Below are 15,629 nucleotides of genomic sequence, written 5' to 3' on the forward strand. Positions count from 1 at the left end.
TCAGTATAAGAAAACATGTTCTGGCTCCATAATGTGTGTAAATTAAATGAGTATACCAAATTAATTTGTTAACAAGCTCGTCAGGAATGCATAATAACCAATTGTTGCTGTCAGGGTGAGAGCGGCGAAACAGAATGTTATTGCGTACTGTATAATGGTTTCTAATGGTAACGTTATTCCTATCTTGCAAAAGGTGTTTAATTTCTTTCCATACGTTGTCTTTGCTCTGCTCTCTGTGCTATGTCTTGTAATGACGACGAAATGAAATTTTCAAATGCAACTTGTTGAATATACATGACGCTAAAATTTCTTGGCGAAAGTTGGTTACGATGTCTTGCTGATTGTTGCTGAGAGAACGGGATAGTGCATCTGCTAAAATATTTTGTGCACCGGGAATGTGAACGACTGTAAAATAAAATTCCTGTAAATAGAGTTTCCATCTGCTTAACCTGTCATGTGTAAATTTAGCTGAAAGTAAAAACTGTATAGCTCTATGAGCCGTATACACGGTAGTATGTCTTCCACAAAGAAAATACCTAAATCTGGTAAATGCCCATACAACACGTAATGTTTCAAGCTCTTTAACAGAATAATTGCGTTCAGCAGGTGACAGAATGCGATTTGCAAAAGCGATGTTATTAATTACTACAGTACCGTCTTCTTCAATTTCCTAAAAAAATGTGTACCCCTAGAGCGGAGTTAGAACTGTCGGTGGCAATGGAAAAATTTCTGGTAGGATTTGGGTGTGATAAAAGTGGTGCATTCAACAAGGCATGTTTCAGATTAACAAATTCAGACTGTGTTTGGCTATCCCAGGACCAAATAGAGTTTTTACCCGTCAACTGGCATAATCTAGGGGTGTTTAAAGCAGAGTAATGAATAAATTTACGGAAAAAGTTAATTAGCCACAGAAAGCTGCGTAGTTGTTTCTTCGTCGTTGGAACGGTAATGTCATGTAAAGCTTGAAGTTTTTCCGGGTCAGGCGCAATGCCTTCTGCTGAAATTACATATCCAAGAAACTTTATAGAAGTTTTGCCAAAGTGTGATTTGCTAAGATTAACTGTGAGTCCTTGTGCACGAAAAGTTTGCAACAGTTGTTCAAGAATCAAATTGTGTTCAGACCAGATAGCTTCTGCGATAAGGATGTCGTCTGCATACATTGTGATTCTGTCTTTAAGTTCTGTCGGAAGTATAGTATTCAAACCGCGAATAAATGCTGCTGAAGAAATTGTTACACCGAACGGTAATTTGCAAAATTGATAACAATCACCAAAACAGAAAAAAGCTGTGTACTTTCTGCAGTTCGGATGGAGCTGAATTTGCCAAAATCTAATGTAGAATAAAATGTAATGTAGAATAAATAGCAGTACCATGAAATTTCTGTAAAAGTTCTTCTAGTGTCTGTGGGCGATCTGTTTCATTAATAATAGTGTTGTTGACATGACGCGAATCGAGTAGGAGGCAAAGTGAGCCATGTTTTTTCTTAACAATAAGAACCGGGTTTACGTACGGACTAACTGCCGGTTCAATAACTTCTTGGTCAAGCATGGCTTGCGATTCTTTCTTAACTTGTTCTCTGTGAATATATGGAATGGGATAATGTTTAGCTTTAAATGTGTCATGCTGTTTAACCTGAAATTCATACATAAAACCGGACATAGTACCAGGGATGTTGTCAAAATCTGGAGCTTGCTGTAAAAGAATTTTGCGTAGTGGAGTACGTTCGTCAGCTATATTTGCATTGCTCTGTTTAATTTATCAAAAATCATTTGCATAACGTCATAGACAGCTTCGTCTGGTGTATCGTAGTTGTGTACATACGTATCTGTGAAAAACATGGAATGACAGTCTATGTTACGTGATGTAGAGATGACCTCTGTTCGATTAACTGCTTGTTCTTCTGCAGATAAAGCGTGCTGAAATTCTAATGCCAGTTGTACTTTTTCATCCTTTAACATAAATAGGAATTTTGAAAGTAAATAATTGAGTCATGTTGTACCAAAAAATTCGTACCTAAAATAACGTCTGTTGTCAATAAGGGAACAATCCAAAAATTTGAGTGGAACGTATGACCTGCAATACACAATGATAAGTGTGTCTGTAATTTTACATCTACTCCTTTACTAGATACTGTTCCTTTTACTTTAGTTTTGCCTAATGGTATCGTAGGATAGGTATTTTCTTTGTTACAATCGTTGAAAGTTTCTTCATTTATAACTGATATAGGTGATCCAAAATCGATTACTGCTGAAAATGTGGATGATACAATCTTTACTTCAATAACAGGGTGGGAAATGTTTTTTTGAGTAACTGGTTCTTCACGTAAAAGTGTGTCTCGGATGTCGTCAAAAGTAATAACATTTTCATGAACAAGATTCTGTGTATCAAAAGTATTGCTTACGTTGCTGGAAGATGCAACTTGTACTGTATCTAGTCAAATTCTTTCTGACGTGCTGTTATTTGCAGGAGGAGGCTGTGGCATTTCGACTATTTGTACTGTTCTGTTGCTTTGTCCTGACGTATTAGGTTCGGGATGATATCGACTGTCTGGTTCATTCATGATAATCTATTGTTGTGGATGACTCTGCTGCTGATAAGACTTATTGTTATTAAATGTACGCTGAAAACTGTGCGTCTATCACCTTTGCTATTAAAATAGCGTGACTGATCGTAATTACTGTATGCTTGTTGGCCTTGGTTATGTTGTGAAAAATTTTAGTTTATAAACGAATAATCTGATTGCTGAACTTCCAAAATCTGTAGCTGATCTCTAAATGCCGAAATATTTTCTTTCTGCTGTCCTGTTAAAAGTGACACCCTTAACGATCATGGTAATTTTGAAATACATAATTGGATAAGTGCTGACTCATTGTATGGCTCACATAAATATTGGTTTTGTTGTACCATGTGTTCAAAAAATTGCGTGACAGTGGGAAAATTTGAGTTCTCATAATTCGGTAAGCTAATTAACTGATCCTTGATGCCGCGCTGTTTCGTCTTCGACCAATACGCTGACAGAAAAGCATTCTGAAGTTCTACCGAATAACATTGTGTCGCAATCGGTCTCATACGAGTTGCCGGTTCGCTTTCCAAAAAACTGCAAATATATTAAAGTTTGTGTGTTACAGGCCAAGTTTGTGGAAAAGCAAAGCTAAATTGTTGTATCCAATCCAAAGGGTGAATCTGTGTTCTGTCATTTTTAAATACCTTAAATTTCCTAACAGATAGAAAGTCCTTATAATCAAAATTATCGTCTCTGAATGTCTGAGCAGATTCATGACTGCATGAGAATCTGTTTGTCTGTGTCTGTTCTGAATCTAAGTCACGTAATCTCTGTAAATTACCTAAATTATACTGGCTGTGTGAGTGTGACAAATGTTCAGGATGTGGCATATGCTGTGACGTGTCAGAGACTGAAGCATTTTCCATTTCTGTCACTTCTTGCTGTAAAGATGACAATTTTCTTCGCAATGTATTGTTGGACAAACCTATCTCACTGATTGTCTGCTGCAAATTTTGGAATTCAGGTGTTTGATTGAACGCAATTGGTGACGTATCGTCTGATTTGGTGTCATTGTTATTTTCGATAACGTCAATACGACTGGCCAATTCATCATATTTTTCAGTCAGTGGTTTTACCTGATCGTCATTTTTAGTGTCACAAGCATTAATTTGTTTTTGCATTTTACGTGTGGTATTGTTTAACTTCTTAACGTCTGCTTCAATGGCATCAGGACCTTGTATTAATTCTAATTGTTCAAGTCTGTTGGTCACTGTCTGAAAGTCTACTGTGTGTGTGTCTGTTTTTGTTTTAAGATCGGAGACTTCATCATGCAATTCAGTGTTCAACTGTCTGATAGTATTGATTTCGTCTGATACTGTCGCAATGCTGGTGTCTACGTATGTTTTTGCTTTCTTAAACAACTTCCGCTTATCTTCCTGTCTCTGTGCAGTAATTATTTCCGTGACTTGTTTCTTTACTTTGTTCTGTGCCTGTATGAATTTACGGTAACGTGTTTCACTGTTTTGTAAGTGGTGATTAAAACTTTAGTCAATTTGGCTGTTTTGTTGTTCCAATTTCTTGTCGACTTTCGCATCCAGTGTGTGTGAAAGTTTTGCTGACATTAATTTAAACTCGTCGCGTAACTGTGTTGCGTTTTCAGAACATTGTTTAGCGACTGCACTAATTTCATTTCTAAGTAATTTTGTTGTGTCTGCATGCGTATTACGTAATTCCTGTGCAACGGATCTAATTTCTTCACTACTGTTCCTACCACAAGCCTTAATTTCCTCACGTAATTGTTCTTTAATATCGTGACATTGCACGGCAACGGCTGTAATCTGTTCATTAATGTGTTTAAAGTTCTCATTAATTTGTTTGATCGACCTGTCGTGTTTTTCATTCGACTGTTTGAAACTTTCATTAAGTTGTTTGATCGATTCATTAAGGTTGTCTTGTTTTCCAAGTTGTTTGTTCGATTCATTAAGTTGTCTATAATTGTTGTCTTGTTTTTCATTCGACTCTTTGAGACTTTCATTAAGTTGTAGCAAAACTTCCATAACTTCCATGCCAAAATTAGCAACTCTGTTCTCTGTGCTGTGTGATGGTGTATCTGCATTTGTCCGGTTTTGTGTAACCATTTGATCATTGTCTGATTCTTGAAAAGGTCTGCCAATCGATGTGCACTGTTGGTCACTACATCGGAATCAAATAAATCTGACATATTTTGAGCACATTGTTCACCTTCGTTAGAAACATTTATCTGTTCACTGCGTAAATTTTGCAAATCAGGTGTGTCAAACTGGGCAGCGTTAATTGTATCGGAACTTGCCGCGTCATCAACTGTCGTTAAATTTACAGTGGACATAACTGAATTTGTTTGTTCATCATTTGGATTAAAATCATTATTTAAGTCGGCTTTTTCACTCCTTGCGCTTCGCGATGTACTGTTGGCAGTTTTTCGCGGCATTTTCACAAGTCAAAAACAGGCATAAAATCAAACAAAAAGCAAAAATGGAACAAATACAATAACAACAAAGAGCAAAAAATTGCCGATGATCTGTGAAAGAAGTAGTGACGGATTAGTAAATGCGTTGCGCCAGATGCAAATTACATTTAACATTAAGTAAATAAAAGCAGATATGGGCCTATAACTGACTACTCACAAATTCACAAAAAAAATTACGGTCCTGGCCGGTTGTCGACAAGTGTAACCTCCCAACAGTAAAAAATATATGTATAGCATTCACATTCAGTGTAACCTCCCAACAGTTTCTTAATCCGTAACCTCGCAATAATAACGTAACTAGCCTCACAATAAAATTGTGGCTCACTTATAACCTTTCAATAACTGACTGTGAATTTAAACTGGTAAATTTTGGACGTCAGCAGTGCTGCGCCGTGGCCCTGAAAGATCATTCTGAATAAATTGAAAATTCTTACCTCATTGAAGTCGCCGGGTAACGCGTATATATCTGCTCCTATAAGAAATTTTTCTGGCACAGCCTAGTGCAATGCTAGCCGCTAGATTTGTCATGTATAAATGTTCAAATGATTCAAATGGCTCTGAGCACCATGGGACTTAACTTCTGAGGTCATCAGTCCCCTAGAACTTAGAACTACTTAAACCTAACTAACCTAAGGACATTACACAAAACCATGCCCGAGGCAGGATTCGAACCTGCGACCGTAGCGGTCGCGTGGTTCCAGACTGTATAAAAGGGAACGACTGATTTTTCTTTACGATTATCGGGGTGATGACTTGGTATAACAATAGTACAAATTTTGTTGTAACAAACTCCATATGCGCGCGGTTGCTTTTACCTCGTATTACATCGCTCAGGCACCGCCATCGCTCCCCACGACCGTCCCGCCAACTCCATACACCCGACTGCTAGCAACTACTTACTCCTACTGACACTGCTCTTAGTGCAGCCAACAATGCTGTCTGGTATGAGATTCTCTTATAGCTTAGATATCCATCGAAATTACGTCTGCTCGAGTGCGCTAGCAATAAATTCCTTAGTCATGGACCTCTTACAATTTTATTAATTTTAACTTTGTGGCCTGATGCCAATTCTACGTCACGTGTGCGCATCTGTCTATGAACCGTGTAAACTTTGTAATGTCTGTTACTGTAACTGTTCGAGCATCGTATTCATCTGAGGGGACGTTTAGGATCAGCTCATCATTTGCCTATTCGAGCTTGGGTAACCACCAAAAGCCATACTCAGGCAGGTCGGACAATCAAACCAATGCTTGTTCATACGTGACCATCCTATGGGAGCCCGTATCACAATTTAGTGCCCTGAACCTTTTCGGTCGTATTTAGCAACTACTCTGATTGACAAAGTCGCCATGTTTTCCCCATATTCAGCATGTGTGGAAGGAAAAACTGCAATGGCGTATTGCCCCGTCTACATTACGAGCAGGGTCCTTTACTTACTTGAAGCATTTATCCCAAGACGGCAACTCCAATGGTCGCTAAGAACAACTACAGAACTGCATTATAAGTCGAAATGATTACACAAGATTCTAAAATTATTGTCTAAAACAATCTGTACATAGATACATTACACTGAGGTGACAAAAGTCATAGGATAGCTCTTAATATCGTGTCGGACTTCCTTTTGCCCGTCGCAGGCCAGCAGCTCGACGTGGCATGGACTCAACAAGTTGTTGGAAGTCTCCTGCAGAAATATTGAGCCATGATGCCTCTACAGCCATCCATAATTACAAAAGTTGCCGGTGCAGAATTCTGTGCACGAACTGACCTCTTGATTACGTCCCATGAATGGTTCAAATGGCTCTGAGCACTACGGGACTTAACTTCTGAGGTCACCAATCCCCTAGGACGTATAACTACTTAAACCTAACTAACCTAAGGACATCACACACATTCATGCCCGAGACAGGATTCGAACCTGCCACCGGAGTGGTCGCGCGGTTCCTGACTGTAGCGCCTAGAACCGCTCGGCCACCCCGGCCGGCTAGTGCAAATGACAGCTCCGCCAATGCACTGTCCTTTTATACCTTGTGTACGCGGTACTGTCACAATCTGTATTACAGATGGGTCGTTCGCGAACTAAAGGAACTGTTCACTAAGATGAGCGGAAGGAGCGAGGAACGAATTCTAAGAAACGGTCTGTCATAGTTCACTTCGATCGCGGCTTTCGAATTAAAGTTCCTGGGAACGGGAAACGGTCGGTCTCGTTCCAGCCCCGGCCTCGTTCCCGTCTGTCCCGGTGTCGGTCTCGCTCAGTCCTTCTTCGCGTGGCTACTCGTCGCAGTTCCACTGCCAACTGCTCATTGTTACTTCAGTATCGAGTTGTTCGTTTCGTTCGCTGCGCACGCCCATTCTAGATCTGTTACAAACCTTTTTTGACCTCTGAACTTCTGGTTCTTTTCGTATTCTATTGAGCGCCCACGACCGGTTATTAAAATGTGTTTTATAATTACGTAAATTACATAAAAATTTCGTGGTATGTAATACTGACATTTTTTCAGGTAGCAGAACGGCATATCAGTTTACTTCACTATTTCGATAAACAACAGAAGAGATACTTGTAAAAAGGCAAGATTATTTTGTTATTACACATGCAAAGGAAGTCGCACATGGCACACACGAGTGGCCATTTTCCGTCTTTTTTTGAGAGAACGTAAAAGGGCATGTTCATTGTTACGGAAGGCAGACCGACTTACAACCGAGTGAAGCCCGCGCTCCGTAATCGAGTGTCTGGTGTCACATTATATAAAGAGAATATGATAACTTCTGTAATATTACTTCAGTGGTACAGGGTGGCGCACGAAAAATCGACCCCGAGTACTAGATGTGGCATCATACACAATCATTAACCCGGCTCCATGGCGGTAGGATGCCCTTCCCTATTCCTCCACTGGGGTAATTCCTGTCTGGCGCGTCCACGTCGCGGGGGTGGGCATCCTACACTTCAGTAGGCCGGAGTGCTAGGATGGCTGAGTTCAGGCAGGGACCCAATCCCGTGGGGTATAACACGGAACCCATGCCCAGGGTTACGGGTGAAGACCTTAATGGCAGCGACGGCGGAGAAGGAAGACTTCGGAACGCCGTAGCTCGCAGATGAGGCAACCCTCCTTTCTGGGGATTAAATGAGAAGGGGACCACTGCCTTGTGGTGGAGAAGAAACTCCAAAGGCTAAGGGAGACAACCCCAACAGAAAATCCTTTCTTGCGTTAGGCCTAGCAAGCCAGTAGGAAAGTCTTCATATATTGCTTTCAAAACACAGACAAGCCTCGGAAAGAACCACTCAGGATTTGACCCCACTGCTTCTTCAAGTACTGGTGCAAATGATGGGAGACCTGATGATATTCATCAGTACAAGAAGATGAAACCAACTGGACTAAAAAATAACCTAAATATTGGCACACTTAATATATTAACTCTCAATGGAAAAATGGTAGAAATGACAGATGTACTAAAAGAGAGGAAGTTAGATATATTGGGATTAAGCGAAACAAAGTGGAAGGGAAAAGGTGAGAAGAATTTGAGAGGAGGAGGAAAACTGTACTGGAATGGGAATAACAGGTCTGGAAGAAATGGTGTGGTAGTGATGGTGAATAAGAATGTACAAAGCTGTATTGAAAATGTGAGATATATATCAGACAGGATCATAATCTTAAACCTGAGATTCCAAAAAGAAACACTAAAAGTAATCCAGATTTATGCACCTCAAGTGGGATGTAGCGAAGAAGAGAAGATGGACTTTGAAAATGTGTCAGAAAACCATATAGAAAGTGCTAATATAGTGATAGGGGATTTTAATGCACAGATAGGCAAAGACAGAAAGGGATTTGAGCAAGTATTGGGATGTTTTGGATATGGAGGCAGAAATGAAGAAGGGGAAAGACTCCTGGATTTGTGCCAGAGGAATGGAATGAAAATAGCAAACAGCTGGTTTATGAAGAGAGAAAGTCATGTTATCACCAGGTACAGTTGGGATGGAAGGACCAAGAGTGTAATTGATTATATTCTAGTAGATAGGGAATGGGAAGAGAAAGTAACAAATGTGAAGGTAATTCCAAGTGTGAGTGCAGATGGAGACCATAGATTACTGGTGGGACAATGGAAAATGAAGCAGTGTGTGAAAAATAGAAAACAGAAGAAAGTGATGAGGATACAGGATTGGAAACTGAAGGAGAGTGAATGTGCTGAGAAGTACAGAGAATTAATCACACAAAAATTTCCAAAAGAAGTGGAAAAAGAATGGAGTTTATTCAAAGACACTTTAGTCGAAGCAGCACAAAAAGTATGAGGCAGAACATCTGGAAAGGAAAAAATAAGACAGAAAAGTTGGTGGGATGATACCACAATCCAAGCAGTTAGAAGAAAAAATGGAGCATGGAGAAAGTGGTGGAAAACCGAAAATGACGAAGACCATAAAAGATATATAGAGGAAAAGAAGAAGTGCAAAGAAATAGTGGAAACAGCAAAGAAAAAGGCATGGGAAGAGTTTACAAAAAAAACTTGAAGAAGATGTGAATAGCAATAAGAAAATGTTCTTTAAAATTATGAAAAATAAAAGGAAGGCTTATGAAGTACCAGTAAAGATGGAAACAGAGGACGGTACCATTACTGAAGATCCAGGGAATATAAAAGATCTCTGGAGAGGACATTTTAAGAAGCTGTTAAACGCTGAGGAGCAGGTACATGAGGAAACAACAAATAATGGAGAAATTGAGAGAACTTGGGAAGCAGAATTAGGACAAATTACACAGGAAGAAATGGAAAAAGCTGTGAAGAAGATGAATGGGGGGAAAGCCCCAGGACCTGATGAAATATCAGTGGACATGATAAGAGCAGTAGGTCCAGCGGGAATGCAGTGGCTGTATAGAGTACTATCATGCGTGTGGGGAAATAGTACAGTACCTGACGACTGGAGAACAGGAGACATTGTTCCCATCTTCAAGAAAGGCAATAAAAGACTTTGTAAAAACTACAGAGGAATAACCCTTATGAGTCATACAGACAGAATTTTACTAAATCGAATAAGTGAAAAGATAGAAAAGGAGCTGAGTGAAGAACAGCATGGGTTTAGGAAAGGAAGGAGCATGATCGACCTGATATTTTCTATCCGTCAACTGACGGAAAAAAGTTGGGAGTATAACAAAAGGGTGATAATGGTTTTTATAGACATAGAAAAGGCATATGACTCAGTTGACAGGGAAAGACTCTGGGAAGAAATGAAGAAGATAGATATAGAAGATGGATACATTAATGTTATAAAGACAATGTACAGAGGACACAATTGTAGAATTAGAACACCATTGGGGAACTCTGAACACTTCGAAATAAGACAAGGACTTAAGCAAGGAAGTATTCTATCTCCTGCACTTTTTAATGTTGAGATGGAGGCAATGAATAGGGCAGTTAAAGATATAGTAAAAGAAAAAGACAAAAAGATGATTTTGCAGATGATATGGTAATATGGGGTAATAAAGAGGTAGATGTACAGTTACAGCTTGATGCGTGGAAAGAAATAATGAAAAGGTATGGATTAAAAATAATTAAAGATAAGAGTGAAGTAATGGTATTTGGAAGAGAGAAAGGGATCAACGGAAATATTACCTTGAATGGAGAACCCCTCAAAGTGGTAGAAAGTTTCACTTATTTAGGGAGTGAAATATCTAGGGATGGAAGAATAACTAACGAAATTAATAGGAAGTTACAGAAGGGAGGCAATTTCTACCAAACAATAAAACACCTGATTTGGAATAATGAAGTTTCAGAAAGAGCAAAACTCCTTATGTATAAGAATTATTACATCCCTATTGTCACCTATGGTGGAGAAACATGGACAATGACAGAAAGGAACTGGAGCAGACTGCAAGCAGGGGAAATGAAATTTCTCAGAGCAGTTAAGGGAAAAACAAGAATAGACAGGGTAAGGAATGTAGAGATTATAAAGGACCTTAAACAAGAAAGTATGAGAGAAGAAATTGAAAGAAAGAGATTAAGATGGTATGGGCATGTTAAGAGGATGCATGGGCAGAGACTCCCCAAAATTATGGAAGAACTAAAGATGGATGGGAAAAGACCTAAATGGCGTCCAAGAACACGGTGGAAAATGGGAGTGAGAATATCTGTAGAAAGGAGAGATGTGACCTGGCAGCAAGTGGAGGAAGAAAAGTGGTGGGAGGACCGTGCCAAATGGAGAAGACTCGTCAGCACCCAGACCCGGCCGTAGCTGGAGCGGGATTCGGATATAGATAGATAGATAGTACTAGACTGCTCATTGTTGACCACCAATCGTCATCTATTGTTTCGAAGTTGTTGTTTGCATTAGCTTATCTGTTTTTTCTTCACTCCCTAATTATTACATGTTTATCTATTATGCTCGTAGCGGTCAACAAATCGTGCGTAATTGGCGAGCAGTCTGTACTCGGGGCCAGTTTTTCGTGCGCCACCTTATATTATTTCACTGCAATCAGCCACATGACGCTACAGTTGGCTAAACGAGAGGTTTTGCAGAATCACGAAAATTACAAGTGTATGAGAATTCTGTTATGAATAAAAACTCTGTACTCCATGGGGGAAGCAAGTGCCCCCTCTTGGTGCCTTCCATCTTCAGTCACCTGTGCTACTAATTTTCAGTTGCTTGCTTGGTAGCACAAATAAACGGCGAACGAGTAAAAATGAACGGTTCCCAATAAAGAGCGATCACCAGTGAACTAGTTCCCAAGGATGAACGAGTTTGCCCATCTCTAATCTGTATGTGTGCATATCACTGTCCCATGACTTTTGTCACCGAAGTTCAAATGGTTCAAATGGCTCTGAGCACTATGGGACTCAACTGCTGAGGTCATTAGTCCCCTAGAACTTAGAACTAGTTAAACCTAACTAACCTAAGGACATCACAAACATCCATGCCCGAGGCAGGATTCGAACCTGCGACCGTAGCGGTCTTGCGGTTCCAGACTGCAGCGCCTTTAACCGCACGGCCACTTCGGCCGGCTTGTCACCTAAGTGTATAATTATACACAGTGTACAACCCGAACAAGTATTCACGCAAGACCACTACTTAGGGTTTCCAGGGTGAATTTTTCACTCTACGGCGGAGTGTGAGCTGTTTTGAAACTTGCTAGCGGATTAAATCTGTGTGCCAGACTGGAACTGCAATATGGAAACTCTGCCTTCTGCGCGCAAGTGCCAAACCGAATAACGACTCACGACTCACGACTCACGGCCCGCCAATACTTCATTTCCTTTCTTCTAATCTTCACAGTTCTCCTGCGTACCTTGCGAGACCAACATTGCTTGAAGCAAATGTATCGCAGAGAAGTAGCTTAGTCACAGATTAGGTAGCTCAGTTGGTAGAGTACTTGCCTCCGAAAGGCAAAGGTCCCGAATTCGAGACGCGGTCCGGCACACAGTTTTAATCTTCCAGGAAGTTTCAATGCCGGCACGGTAGCTCAGCGTGTTCGGTCAGAGGGTTACGTGCCCTCTGTAACAAAAAAACTGAGTTAATCGATCATCAACGAACTTAAACGGATGTTTTACGACGTCCGACCCGAGCAGATAAAGCGAACAAAATGAGATTAAACACAAAAAAAAGTTGGTGGAGCACTTGCCCGCGAAAAGGCAAAGGTCCCGAGTTAGTCTCGTCCCGGCACACAGTTTTAATCTTCCAGGAAGTTTCTTATGCCATGTGTCTGTTGCTCATTTCTGTTGGCATTGCTGTTAAAATAGCAATATTTCAAACCAATGCATATTTTACGAATAAAAATTACTCCTATTTAAAAAATATATCTAAAAACCAAAGTGCCACTGCTACTGTGGCTAATCGATATTTCGGTCTCGTTACTGTGTTACCAGCACATAAAAACCTGTTATAACCGAGACTAAACAAATGCCGAAATGTACTGGTTACTCAGAACGAAAATACCGGTATCGGTTTTTCCTATCCCTATATCCCTGCACAGCACTGTATTGTAGCATTTGAGCCTATAAATAACAGTCCGTGCGCCTGTCGAAATTTCGGCGGATATCGAAGACGTCACCCGGCTGCATTCTAAGGCGTTACTTGACCAAAGTCAGAGATCATAATACAGATCCAAGGAAGAATCGCAACCTGTTTCTCTCTCAATGTGCTGCCTTCGGAGGGATGATCATAGTCAGGTTCGACGTAGCCTTTGATACGAACATACAGTATATTTGGCGCAGTGCTGAAAGGAAACTCCGCCCAAAAAATTTAATTTCTTCTTTAATTTCTTATATTTCCCGATAACAACCAAATTTTAAAATCGTGTCTGTTATGTGAAAATGTAGCAATACTCAAGCCATGAAGTCCATAACTTAATTGGTTTTCGAATTCTAAATTTTTAATATGATTTTAACAGTATTCTTGAAAACCAGTTTTTGGTACTCACAAAAGACATAGTTCAAAGGTCCTGTACATCCATTTTATAAGAAACATTAATAATCTGTTTTCAGTGTTTATTTCAAGCTTCTGCCCTAAATTTCCTTTAATTAACGATACATAAATTTGATTATGAAATACACAAATTGCATTTTCGATAATATTAATGCTCAGGAGTACACAAACACATTGAGACTACTTGCTGCAAAAATTTAATTCAGACTGGTTAATATTTGTGATAAAAAAAGTTGGCACTGGGGTCAGAAAAAGAAACATATTCAATGAAGAGAACGAAACACACCCACAGAAGCTCACAGCTTGTCTTCAGATCAGCGTTACTCAAAAAGAGGTAGCAGACATTGATCCTTTAGTTAAAAGCAAAATAAGTAACATTCATTCTCATTCTTTGTTGCTGTGTTTAACGTTTAAATAAATTGTTAACGAAATATAGATTTGTCAGTTTAAATTTCGTCTTAAAACAGCAGTTATTATAAGGCTGCAATAGTAGTAAGAAATACCATGTTTCTTTCTTAGCCGCTCCCCGTTTTTTGCCTCATCAAAATATTAAAAGAGATGCTGAATTTCATTTTTAGTTCTCATTATGTTGAATGTCATTGTCAGTTCTCATTAATATAACAGTCTTAAATATTAATTTGCTACGAGACGCGCTAACGGACCACCCCGAAGCTCACTGCTGTGGAGTGAGCGCGAACCTGCTTGCACGAGCAGTTGTTCTGAACTGCTGGACTTCTCACAAGGGAACCTCCCCATCGCACCCCCCTCAGATTTAGTTATAATGTGGCACAGTGGATAGGCCTTGAAAAACTGAACACAGATCAATCGAGAAAACAGGAAGAAGTTGTGTGGAACTATGAAAAAATAAGCAAAATATACAAACTGAGTAGTCCATCGGCAACATAGGCAATATAAAGGAGGACGCAAGCACACGAGCGCCGTGGTCCCCTGGTCAGCGTGAGCAGCTGCGGAGCGAGAGGACCTTGGTTCAAGTCTTCTCTCGAGCGAAAAGTGTGCTTTCTTTATTTTTGCAAAGTTATGATCTGTCCATTCGTTCATTGACGCCTCTGTTCACTGTAACAAGTTTAGTGTCTGTGTTTTGCGACCGCACCGCAAAACCGTGCGATTAGTAGACTGTTGGACGCGCCTCTCCAATGGGAACCGAAAACATTTGAGCCAGTAAAGCACGTCTTATATATTCCATACGACACTGGTGACGGCATGTGCGTCACATGACAGAAATATGTTGTCGACCCACCTAACTTGCACACTTGGCGAATGGGCAAAAAGATTCTTCTACCTTGCCCGATTTAGGTTTTCTTGTGGATGTGATAATCACTCCCAAAAAAGTGATGAAAACATAAGTGTGTCACATAAACTGCAACAAATGAATGCAACAGTTTCACAGTCGCACAGTTTCCTCTGTGTTCTCTCAAAACATATGTTTTTAACGTTTTCAAATTTTTCCGTGTGTAGACCGTCAAATCCTGTATATGTCCAAGGAAATCTGAACATGTCCTGGAATTTTGGAGAGCGAAGTTGATTGTGTTTGAGTGCCTGAACTCTGATAATTGTCCGAAAATAAAAATTTTCACTGGATGGAAGACTTGAAGCAAGGACCTCTCGTTCCGCAACTGCTCACGCTAACTACGGTACCACGGAGCTCGTGAGCTCGCAGTCTTCTAAAAGTTGCCTATCTCGCACATGGACTACTCAGTTTGTATATTTTGATTATTTTTTCATAGTTACACACAACTTCTTCCTGTTTTCTCGATTGATCTGTGTTCAGTTTTTCAAGGCCTATCCACTGTGCCAACTTATAACTAAATCTGAGGGGGATGCGATGGAGAGGTTCCCTTGTTAGTGCGCCTGTACCTGTGAAAAGCCGGTTAGCCCGGCAAGAGCCTCAGGGTCCGTGCAAATGTCCCAGTCCCCTTACCTTCACTCCGTGCATTACGGTGCAAGATACAGTAGAACCTCCCTAATCCGACCTTGGGTGATCCGACCCACCGCTTAGTCCGACCATCTCATATCCGGTCCTTGTTTATCTGCACGGGCCGCTGCTATAGTCAAGACTGTCTGCGATATGGGTCAGTAGACAATTGACCGTTGCTGGGTGCGATAGTTGGATCACTTTGCATATGAAATAACTTGTTGCTAACTCGCTCTATAAGTGTTGTGCACGCATTTGTTTTATAAAGTAGTGACGGTGTCCTTCT

Source organism: Schistocerca americana, chromosome 6 (assembly GCF_021461395.2).
Source record: "Schistocerca americana isolate TAMUIC-IGC-003095 chromosome 6, iqSchAmer2.1, whole genome shotgun sequence".
In the NCBI taxonomy this organism is placed as follows: domain Eukaryota; kingdom Metazoa; phylum Arthropoda; class Insecta; order Orthoptera; family Acrididae; genus Schistocerca; species Schistocerca americana.